Raw genomic sequence first — 12,056 nt, forward strand, 5'->3', positions numbered from 1 at the left:
GAAAGAGTTTAGTATTGATGGATCGATCGATCGATCGATGTTAAAGCTTTATAATTCTCTTCAGAATAAAGAAAGCTAAATATACATACATACTTGTGTGCTATTCAAATTAAGACGGAAGAATTCCTTACTCCATACGATATGTATATATACATATATACTGATTGTGTGTTCGTCACATGTGTAGTGTGATTGGTTCCACAATCTGACTGATTATATTAATTCATTAATTGGCATACATACTTGTGTGCTTAACCTAGAAGCAAACTGTTGCATATGTATATATACAGCCTAGCTTGAACTTTTTTATATTTTTAGAAAAAAGATAACGTTCTGGCCTTTTTCATCCGGAGATGCATATAGCCCTTGTTGCATTATTACATCATCACAGCCTATTGCTGATAGGGAAACAAAATGAGATAGTTAATTTTGGAGTGGTTACATGACATTATTCAGCACATAACCTATGCCTAAACCGCTAGCCATTCTTGGCAAAAAGCTATATAGCCGTCACCTCCAAATTCTGGCAAGCCATTCTAACCTCTTCTCGTTGATCCTCCTTTTGTAGCAATCTTCAAAATTTGAACCAATATGTTCCCTGAAGAGTGCCTGCAAAAAAGAGTTGTTTTATTGAAAATCATATCATTGCGACATAGCCAAATTGCCCAAAATAGAGTGGCTACCCCAACCAAGATAAGTTTCTTTTTATTAGCATCCATGTTACGTAGCCAACCACCCATAATGTGGTTCTTGTTCCTTGGCATGGTAATGCCTAAGACAATTTGAATAATTCTCCAAATTGACTTAGCAAAGTGACACTTAAAAACAAATGTTGGATGCTCTCATTGTGGTCGCAAAAGCAGCATTTGAGGTTCCCTTTCTAGTTTCTTTTGGCTAGATTATCTTTGGTCAAAATTACTCATCTTGATAGATACCACAAGAAAATCTTAATTTTGAGTGAGAGTTTAAGCTTCCAAAGCCAACGTGACGGAGAGGAAAAGGGTCAATGAATCAATCTACTATACATGGACTGTACTGAAAATTGGCCATTGGCACGCATGCCCCATCGAAACGTATATGCTCTGTTTGTTAAGTGAACATGTATTTTAGACACTAACTTATGCCAGCCGATTAATCTGTCGCCAACAATAGGTCTACGAAATGAAATATTTAGAGGTATTGCTCTCATTACTTTCACTACAGTGTCTTGCTTTCTCCTTGCTATATTATACAGAGAGGGAATTTGCTCTCTAAGTGGTTTTGTGCCCAACCACATGTCATTCCAGAATCTTATTTGTGTTCCATCTTGTATTTGGAAAGAACCCAATGTAAGAAATCCCCCCTTAACTTTCATCAATCCAGACCAGAAATGAGAGTCTCCTGACTTTCCTTCTACTCGAGTTAGAGCTTTGCAACCAAAGTATTTATTTCTTAGTAGACGTTGCCAAACCCCATCCTCGTTTAGTAATTTAAACAACCACTTACTAAGGAGGCAAATGTTTTTGATCTTGAGATTAGTAATGCCTAATCCACCTTGATCACGGGGCCGGTAGAGGATATCCATCTAACAAGTTTGTATTTCTTTTTATGATTTTCTCCTTGCCAGAAGAACCTCGACCGTATATAATCAAGTCTTTTTAGGACACCTCTGGATATTACGAAGAAAGACATCATGAAAACTTAAAGGTTGCTTAACACAGAATTGATAAGCACTAATCTGCCCCCTGTAGACATAAGCTTACCCTTCTAGCTACTCAGTTTTTTTTCTCAAAGCACTCTTCCACCCTTCTCCAATCTCTATTTTGAAGTTTACGATGGATCATAGGTATGCCTAGATAATTGAATGGCGAAGTACCAATATCACACCCAAATAATCGTGCATATTGGTCTTCATATTGTTTAGCATTGCCATAACAGAAGAGTTCACTTTTATGGAAGTTAATTTTCAGTGCGAATAGTTGTTCGAAGACACATAAAAGGAGCTTCATATTCATTGCTTGCTCCAAATTATGGTCTAAGAAGATCATGGTGTCATCTGCATATTGCAGAATTGACAGTCCATCCTCCATCAGATGTGGAACAACTCCCGCAATTTGTCCATCGTTCTTAGCCCTTGATATCAATACCGCTAACATATCCGCAACGATATTGAACAATATGGTTAAGAGAGGGTCTCCTTGTCTGAGTCCTTTTTGTGTTTGGAAAAAAGGGTCGATCTCATCATTGACTTTTATGCCAACATGGCTCCCATATACAAAACTTTGTATCCACTAACACCATTGTGTTGAGAATCCTTTCATTCTCAAAGTTTGATGCAAGAAAGATTAGTTAACTTTGTCGTATACTTTCTCGAAATCAATTTTCAAGATCACATCATTTAGGTTTTTCCTATGTAGCTCATGTAGGTCTCGTGTAGAATAATAACTCCTTCCATTATATTACGACTAGGCATGAAAGCCGTTTGAGTCGGGCGTACCACCTTATCAGTGATAGACCTACTTCTGTTTGTTGCAACCTTAGTAAATAACTTAAAGCTTACATTGAGTAAGCAAATTGAGTGGTACTCCTGAATTTTTAGAGTGTTGCACTTTTTAGGAATGAGTGTAATGACACCAAAGTTGAGACTATAAATGAATAATCTCCCTTGGTGAAAACTAGCGAAGAGCTCCATGAGGTCCCTTTTAATAACTTCCCAGAAAATTTAGCTGGAAAGCTGTCTGGACCGGTAGCTTTATTATGCTCCATCTGAAATATGGCCTACCTCACCTCTTTTTCATTAAAAGGTGCAGTTAACATCTCATTTTCTCTTTTGCTTACTTGCGGAATATCTGCCAGAATAGTTCATCCATTGAAAAGTTATTATTTTCAGGTTTACCAAATAAACCTTTGTAGTATTTTGTGACATGTATTTTTAGGTAGGATTCCCCAATCAAGGTTCCTTCCTCTTGATATAATTTGTATATATTTTGTTTTCGATGTTTGCCACTAGCCACCAGTTGAAAATATTTAGTATTGCTATCTCCCTTGAGAAGATATTTAACTTTAGCTCGTTGGTACCATCTGAGCTCTTCTTCTCACAACAAGTGTGCAATCCTCTCATTGAGGTATTGCTTAAGGGCCACCTCATGGGGCGTCAAAGTGGTTGATTCGGCTTTTTTTTTATCCAACTTATTCAATTTCATTTTGAGTTGTTTCTTTTCCTTTTTAAGGGCACCAGATGTATGTTTGGTCCATCCCCTCAGGTATTGACGTAAGGTTCTAATTTTATTTTGCCATCTTTCGATAGCATTAAATCCCCTATGTTCTTTATGCCATATGTCAGTGACCATCTCATAGAACCCATCACGAATCAACCAACCAAGCTCAAAATTGAACAAATGCTATTTTCCATATTGAAACGTTGCTCCCGTATTGAGCAACAAAGGGGTATGATATGACCTCCCCCTATCTAGAGTTTTCACTGTGACTTTTGGATATTTAGCTTCCCATTCTGTGCTCATAAAGACTCTATCCAGTTTTTCATACGTTGGAGGATCTAGGTCGTTTGCCCATGTATAATGGCATCCTTGAAGCTCAATCTCCCGCAGATCCAATGCATCTATGACTGCATTGAAAATGGCGTCTATGACTGGGTTGATGTTATTTTGGAGTAGCGCCTTAGGGCAAATGACACTACTCATCTTTTGTTGTCATGTATTTTATTCCGCTGCGTAGTTACTCTAAAAATGTTTGGCTTATGCTTTTAATGTAAACTTAATCTACTTAAAGACTTGTAACTTAAATTAATTACTCACTCTTTATTATGTCTTGTGATGATGTGCTTGTTTCAAAGGCTTATGTTTCGATCTTAGGCACAAAACACATGCTAGGACTACCATGGTGATATTCTGGTTAATCATTGTAGTCGTGATTGCACAAATGATCTACTTAATGATTAATTAGAATATTATCTGGACGGTTCCTCACACATCATCATCCTCAGAAGAATAAGGATCTACTGTTCTACTACCCTGTTTATTACCCTCTCTAGAATTAGGAGTTTTTGTAGAGACAATTAATCTATCCACCTCAATATTTTTTTTAAAGAAATAATAGATTGTGTAATGGTTATATCATCAAAACCCATGGAAACCCCTAAATTCTTGATGTTGGAGGTAATAAGCTGTGAAGGTAAATAATTAAAAGACTTAACTAAAAAACTGGGCATACCTTCGTCAAGATTTCTCCTCGCTGCTATTTGTTTTGCTTTTGACAATGCGTCTTCATCATCTTGAGCTGCAACTCGCCTACTGGATCACATGCCACCAGTGTTCCCTACCGGGACAGTGAACATGTTGTGTCCCGATAACTCGGCAATACGCTCATCCAGTCCCTTAGAATGTAGGGCCTGGAGTGCCTCGGCCATAGCATTATTGGTCATATTCGCCCTAATGCCATTTGCTTTGCATAATGCCTACAACTTGTTCCGAGGTAGAGAATAGAAGATAATGCCGGATAGATTTATTTTTGCCGGCACATCAACCATAGATTCAGTCGGCCTCTTAGGAACCACCTTGAGCAGAGCTTCAGCATATGAAAGCTTCACATAATGAGCAGTAGCAAGCAGTGGCATCCCGAGCATAGCGTCCCTTAGAAGCTACCCAACAAGGCCCTCATTGCCCGCACCACATCTCTCTCCTGCATGTCGGTAATCTCGCGCAGTCAGTGCCCCAACCGGCAATGCATTACCTGAGCAGAAGGTACCAGAGACTAAAACTAGTGCCATCATCGCCTCGATCGGAGTCACATCTTTGACATGGGAAGGAATCAACACAGGATTCGACACCAGAAGCGCAGACATCTCCGCATTGGCCAACCCCATAGAGCCCTCGAGCAGGAAAGGTGTGAGGAACCGTTCAAATAATATTTGAATTAATCATTAAGTCGATTATTTACTTAATCACGACTTCAACGATTAACCCGAATACCACTCCGGTAGTCCTGACACGTGTTTTGCGCTCAAGATCGGAACACATGCCTTCCAACATGATACATCACAACATAGCTTAATAAAGAGTGAGTAATTAACATTATATTACAAGTTCTTTAAACATGAACGGTTTCCAACAATTTACAGCAAAACGGAAATAACAACTACACAGCGGAAGAAACCTATACAACAAAAGAGAGAGTGGTGCAACATGCTCTTAGGCACCGTCCCAAAAGCACAACCTCCTAGAGTAGGATGAACTACTCTTGCCCACCACCCTGATCGGCAGGCACGAAGTAGCCAAAGACAGCCTCTTCCTCGGCAGCAGCAATACCTGCATCAATTTAAGGGTAGCACCCTGAGTACGAAGGTACTCGCAAGACTTACACAATATGAGTATATAATATTTCGACTCTAAGGATTATGCATTGAGCTGTTAGCAAGGAAAGACCATAAGGTTAAGTAAAACATATGCGGTAGGCAACCTAGAAACATATGTGTGAGCATCTATACTTAACCAAACATGCCATTCTACCCTGCAATAACCAACTAAACATGAATGAAATTGTAATGTAAATGTAACATACGTACTTGAACATATAAGTAAACTGAACCAACTCATTCACCACCATAATAACCGAACCATCAACCACATATCTGAACCATCACCCACAAATGAGAACTCTACGACCGGGTGCAAATGAAACAATAACATGCTCATGACCGAGAGCGCGGTAGTTTGAACTGTTTATACACTCTGCAGGAGGATACTCCTGGACCCACACGACACGAGGATCATATGGCTTGTGCCACCCGCTAAAGTGCACACAAGGGGGTACTCGTGATAACCTTTCCCAACCAACCCCAACCGTGTGGATCATGCATTGCTCGGCGCAATGGTACTAGAACTACTCCCGGAGTAAACTAATACCACTTACAAGCCCGCCCGCTCAAACCGTCAATGTTCAGACCCACAAAGCCACAATTGCAAAGCTATTCGGCTCGCCTTACCATTAGATCGGCATGTGGTGAGTAAGGTAAGTGCTAAAACCAACTACCTCGATGATTGGCCTTAAACGATGCAAGCGGTCTTCGATGTCCGGGTTCCTCTCCCGAACTGCCCCTAGGACTTTCCTTCGAGGCAGACGTCACCCCTAACACCGCCCACATCTCGTCTCATACTCACCACTCATCCAACCAACATCCACATAACCATACATGTGAACAAGTAGTAAGCCCTAAGCTCGCGAACAACGATGGAACCATTGCTCGTCTTCTACCGAGGACCTATGCATTGCTAAGCATTTTGATCGACTCTTAGACATTTACCACGTTACCAAGGCTACAAGGATATAGATGAACAATTCAAGGTAGGGATTATGCAATCAACATAGGTTCTACCCATAAAAACCCGACATCGACTCCCCATACATGCAAACCTATACATAAGCATAGTTTATCAATATTTAGATTTCATTCAATTCGACAAAGGTGCAATATGATAGATGCTTGCCTTGATGCTTAGGTGGCTGCCTAAAGTTACCCACGCAATACTCGCAGAAATCCGGAAGATTGGAGTAGTCTTCAACCACGGTCGTCTCCCGCTCCGGCTCCTTGTTCACTAAACAAGAATGCGTGCAATGATGAGCATGAATGAATGCAACAAGGTATGCCACAATGCTTAACAACATTCTAGAAGTATAAGATATGCGAATCAATGCAATACTAAACGATCTAAACGAAATCCGGAAAATAATAGTCATCCGGCGTATCCGGGTTCAGACCCTCCGGGTGAACCTTCGGAAGAGGCGCTCTGTTACCGCCTTTCGCTTGTCTGACCCGGAGTATCCAGGTGAATCCAGAATATCCGGGTTCCGGAGTCTCCAGGCCACCCTCCGGTGAAGGCTCTCGGTTAGCCACTATTCTAACTTAACCTAGAACCTTCGGGTTGGTCCGGACTATCCGGGATGTGCCGGACACTCCGGGTGAGGCTCCGGGAGAGGCTCTCGGTTATTCGTTAACGCAGCTACCTGGAGTCTTCGGGCTTACCCGGATTATCCGGGTGATACAGATTTGGGTTCTACCACCACTTTTCCCCTCGGTGATTCAACTCACTTTACAATCTGTGCTACACAAACGTGTATATTCCCTATCCAAAGGATTCTAAACCCATCTTGCATTCTAAAACCTAACTAATTTTGAACATAATTCTACGGACGATTTCTGCTGAACCCGAAGTATCTGGGTGAGGCCGGAATATCCGGGTCAGCCTAGAAAATTGCTCTCGAGTGGATTTTGGGTCGATTCGAGTTGCGATCTTTTCCGAGCCTAAAGGGAATATGTTAGGGATAGTCCAATGGTCCTGGAACTTACTCATCAACTAACAACACGACTCTAGAGCTCATATTCGGCCAAAACTCCATTTTTTCTCCAAAAAGCTCAAGAATGCCAAGAACTTCAAGAACTACTCGAATCTTCCATGAAAATGAAAATGAAGTGGATAGATGAGCAGCTCATGAGCTAGAGAATGCAATGGTACCATATGCATATCTTAAATCCTCCTCTTGAGCTCGGATTTGAGGGAGGAAGAGAGAGTTTGAGAGAGAGGGGGTGAGAGGGGGAGCTCCTAGCTGCTGCACGGGTGGAGAGAGAGCACGGGAGGGTGAGGGAGGAGAGAGAGGGTAGGTGGGGCTGCTGCTCATAGAGAGGTGGGGTGGTTGGCCCACGTGTGGGGCCCACGTTTTAGAGAAAATGGTCCGTCTTGACTGCGAATTTCATTCTTTTCCCTCCCAAATTTCTTTTCTCTCATCCAGTTGACTTTTAACGAAGTACATTAGTATTCTGAATTACAATTACGCAAAATTAAACATAATGCTTAAAAAGCATGATTATGCTTGATTGCGTGATTAAGGATTTGGGACGTGACGAAAGTTTCGACGGAAGCCAACGTAGAAAGCACCCGCACCTTGACCGTCGCCGCGGCATCCAGCACCGACGGCATGGCCGGTGACAAGTTGTAGCCATCACAGGTAGTCACGGATGCTGCTACAGCCAAAGTGACAAGCATTGGAGGCTCGTCTGCAGCAGGAACATCCAGGCCAACAACCACCCTGTCCACCAGGCTACCAGCCTGTCTGAAGCCCAGAAGCTCAAGTTGATCGCCAAGATCAGCAGAGCTCGGAGGAGGGAAAGCTGCTGCCTGTTCCACAACATCACTAGCCGTATTCATGGGTGCTACCTGCACAGCATCAGCCAGACCATTCTTAACTAAGTCATTATAGAATGTAGTGTCCACAAGCACCTCGTTAGAGTCCCCCTATGAGTTATCTTCTTCGATCACCCAGTCAGCCACCTGTATAAGGAGTGAATCAACTGCCGTTGAGATAGCCTCCTCGACAAGAGAAGCCAAATACGCCTATGAAACAGGAACAGAGGAAGCAACTCCAGGCATTGTCATCGCTGCGGCACTTGCACAATCAATTTTTTCCAAACCCTCCACCGGTTGCAAATTTTGATCATCCTCCTGCATAACATCCTCCTTGTGGGCATTCTCCTGTGTCGCTAAAGAGTCTCCCTTTTCAATGGTTTTGGGTTGTTTAGGATCTCTATCAGAATCCTTGTAACTTTCATCATTGTTCGGATTTTCCAAGTCATCATTTCCATGATATGATGTCAGATACACAGCCCTACCACCACCATTGACAATCGATTCAACCTTAAAAAATATCTTATAGATTCCATCATCAACCACAATATCTATAGCATCTGGAATATGCTTAGCATCCATTACTGCAACCAGAAGGCGCACCACTCTAGTGTTTCTAGTGGTCATGATGAGCCCATGGCTCCTTCGGATACTATCAATATCTCCAATAATCCTCAAATCATATAAGGTTCAATTACAAGAGCACGTGCATGACAATTAGAGCACCAGGTGAACTCGTTTCTCGCTGTTCATACTTTCTTGGATGGATTCTTACTAATTCCTGTGATGTTTTATTGCTTAGGAACATGGGAGAAGCACCACAACATCACCCCTTGAAGGCCAAGTCTACTCGAACTCGAGGCTGAGCTCTAGTCGCGGTCGTAGTCGAAGTCGTGGTCATGGTCGAGTCGCAGAACAACACATCAGTAAAATAGGCATAACTCTCTCATATGAAGTCTTTTTAGGCAATCTTGGACATTCTGAAAATCTTACGATGAGCCCTTTCGAATGGATATGAGCTCGATCAAATATTCCTTATACTTTAGTCAGAGTCAAAGAAATAAGGTGTTGCACCATCGTTTTGGACCTAGTTGGGTCTTGTAATCGTGTCGGGGTCGAAGTCCAGGTTGTGCACGCCTCTTTCCATGGTTGCACAACCCTAGGTCGACCTTCTCACGTCCCCCTATATATACACAGTACCCGTCATAGTTTAGGCTTGGGTTTTGCTTAGATTATTCTGTTTTATATAGTTTCACTGCTTGTTCGGTTTGTAGAACCCCAACTTGAGTACTTTATTGGTAATTAGCAATATTCAGATTGCATCTACCTGTTCTTGCTTGTGTTCTCGATTCTCTTGTAGGAAAAGCCTTCTTGACAAGGTCAACCGCGTCTTGGCACGGTTGATAACCACGTAATAGTGGTGTAGTGGTTGCGAGGGTTCTCGATCTGTTCTGTTCAGAGCCTTTGAATCGTTAACGTCGAAACTCTACCAATCGACTTATCATATTATCTTTAGAAGATCGGGCAAACGCGCATCATAAGGCCATGAAGGATGCAATGACTCAATGGGCGACATCGCTTAGACGATAGTTTTGTGTTGTCAAGTCAGGCAAGAAAGACTATGACGTACACCAATGTGATTTACGCCCAGCCATACTTGCACGATGGACGAACTTGAGTCCAGTCATAGAACATCACCTTAGGCTTTGTTGCCATTGTGATGTATACCCAGATTGTGAACAACCTAAACTATGAACCAGGGTCCATAATCAGGCAAATTGAGGAGGGGTACAAGTACACTATCAGCTACAACGAGGCATTAAGGGCGAAGAGAAAGGCAATTGAGATGAGGTTCGAGACCTACAAAGCGTCATATGACAATATTCCACACTTGCTGCCAACCATCACGCGGAGGAACCCAAGGACATCTTACAATATTGATAAGTACCTATTGATGTCCAAACTTGACAAGAATGTCCTGAAGCGACGCTTCTTCGCATTAGGACTATGTATCAAAGCTTTTGATCATTGTCGACATATCCTCTACATCGACAACACTTTTCTTACCAGTATGTACAAGGAACAGATCTTGAATGCTATTGGGGTTGATGGGAACAACCAAGTGCTACCGTTATCCTTTGCATTTGTAGAGAGTGAGAACACCAGTAGTTGGTATTGGTTCCTGTACCATGTCAAGATGATAATTGTTGGTGCTCATCCGAACATCTTCCTTGTACATGACTGGCATGTAGGGACGCTCAAGGCAATTTAGGATATGTAGAATGGAACAGATGATGAAATGATGGGACATGTGTGGCCAGATATGTGGAGTAGGTGGTGCATGAGGCATTTGGATGCAAATTTCTTCCGCTAATTCAAGAACAAGAACCTTGTGAACATGTATAGGACGTTGTGCAGAGAAGGTGGTTCATGGCTTGTTTAGTTTGTAGAACCCCAACTCGAGCACTTCATTGATAATTAGCAATATTTAGATTGCATCTACCTGTTCTTGCTTGTGTTCTTGATTTGCTTACAGAAAAAGCCTTCTTGACGAGGTCAACCGTGTCTTGGCACGGTTGATAACCACAGAATAGTGGTGTAGTGATGAGCCCATGACTCCTTCGGATACAATCAATACCGCCAATAATCCTAAAATCATACAACATCCAATTACAAGAGCATGTGCATGACAATTAGACCACCAGGTGAACTCGTTACACGCTGTTCATGCTTCCTTGGATGGATTCCTACTAAATTATTGTGATGTTTTATTTCTTAGTAACGTGGGAGAAGCACCACAACCTTACCCGGGCGTCACCCCTCAAAGGCCAAGTCTACTTGGACTCGAGGCTGAGCTCTAGTCGTGGTCGTGGTCGAGTCACAGGACAACACATCAGTAAAACGGGCATAACTCTCTCATATGAAGTCCATTTTAGGCAATCTTGGACATTCTGGAAAGATTACAACGATCCCTTTCCAATGGATATGAGCTCGACCAAATACTCCATATAGTTTAGTTAGAGTCAAAGAAATAAGGTGCTGCACCACTGTTTTGGACCTAGTTAGGTCTTGTAATCGTGTTGGGGTCGGAGTCCAAATTGTGTACACCTCTTTCCATGGATGCACAACCCTAGATCAACCTCCTCATGTCCCCCCTATGTATAGTTTAGGCTCAAGTTTTGCTTAGATTATTTTGTTTTATACAGTTTTACCGCTTGTTCGGTTTGTGGAACCCCAACTCAAGCATTTCGGTAATTAGGAATATTCATATTGCATCCACCTGTTTTTGCTTGTGTTCTCGATTTGCTTGTAGGAAAAGCTTTCTTGGCGAGGTCAACCGTGTCTTGGCACGGTTGCGGTTGATAACCACAGAATAGTAGTGTAGTGGTTGCGAGGGTTCTCGATCCGTTCTGGTCGGAGCCTTTGGATCATTAACGTTGAAACTCCACCAATCAACTTATCATATTACCTTCAGAAGATTGGGAAAACACACATCAGAGGGCTGTGGTGGAGGAACGGGGTAGCGTTAGGGAGGCTGCCTCCTTACGCATCGGGCCAGGGACAGGGGAGGGCAGTGACGGAGGTACGGGGCAGCAACGGGTGAGGGTGGCAGCGGTCTGTGGGGCGACATCTCGAGAGGGTAGCATCGGGGATTTGGGTGAGTGACAAGAGATAAGGCAGGTAGAGAAGCAAACCTGATGCTAGGGCTGGAAACGAGCCGAGCCGAGCCTGGCTCGGCTCAGCTCATGAAAGCTCGGTGGAATATTGGCTCGGCTCAGCTTGGCTTGGTTTGCAAACTGAGCTAAAATGTTATCTCGGTGCATTTGTTGGCTCGAGCTAGCTCGCGAGGGCTCATGAGCTTGCCAAGCGATAACGTCCTGC

Source organism: Phragmites australis, chromosome 3 (assembly GCF_958298935.1).
Source record: "Phragmites australis chromosome 3, lpPhrAust1.1, whole genome shotgun sequence".
Lineage (NCBI taxonomy): Eukaryota > Viridiplantae > Streptophyta > Magnoliopsida > Poales > Poaceae > Phragmites > Phragmites australis.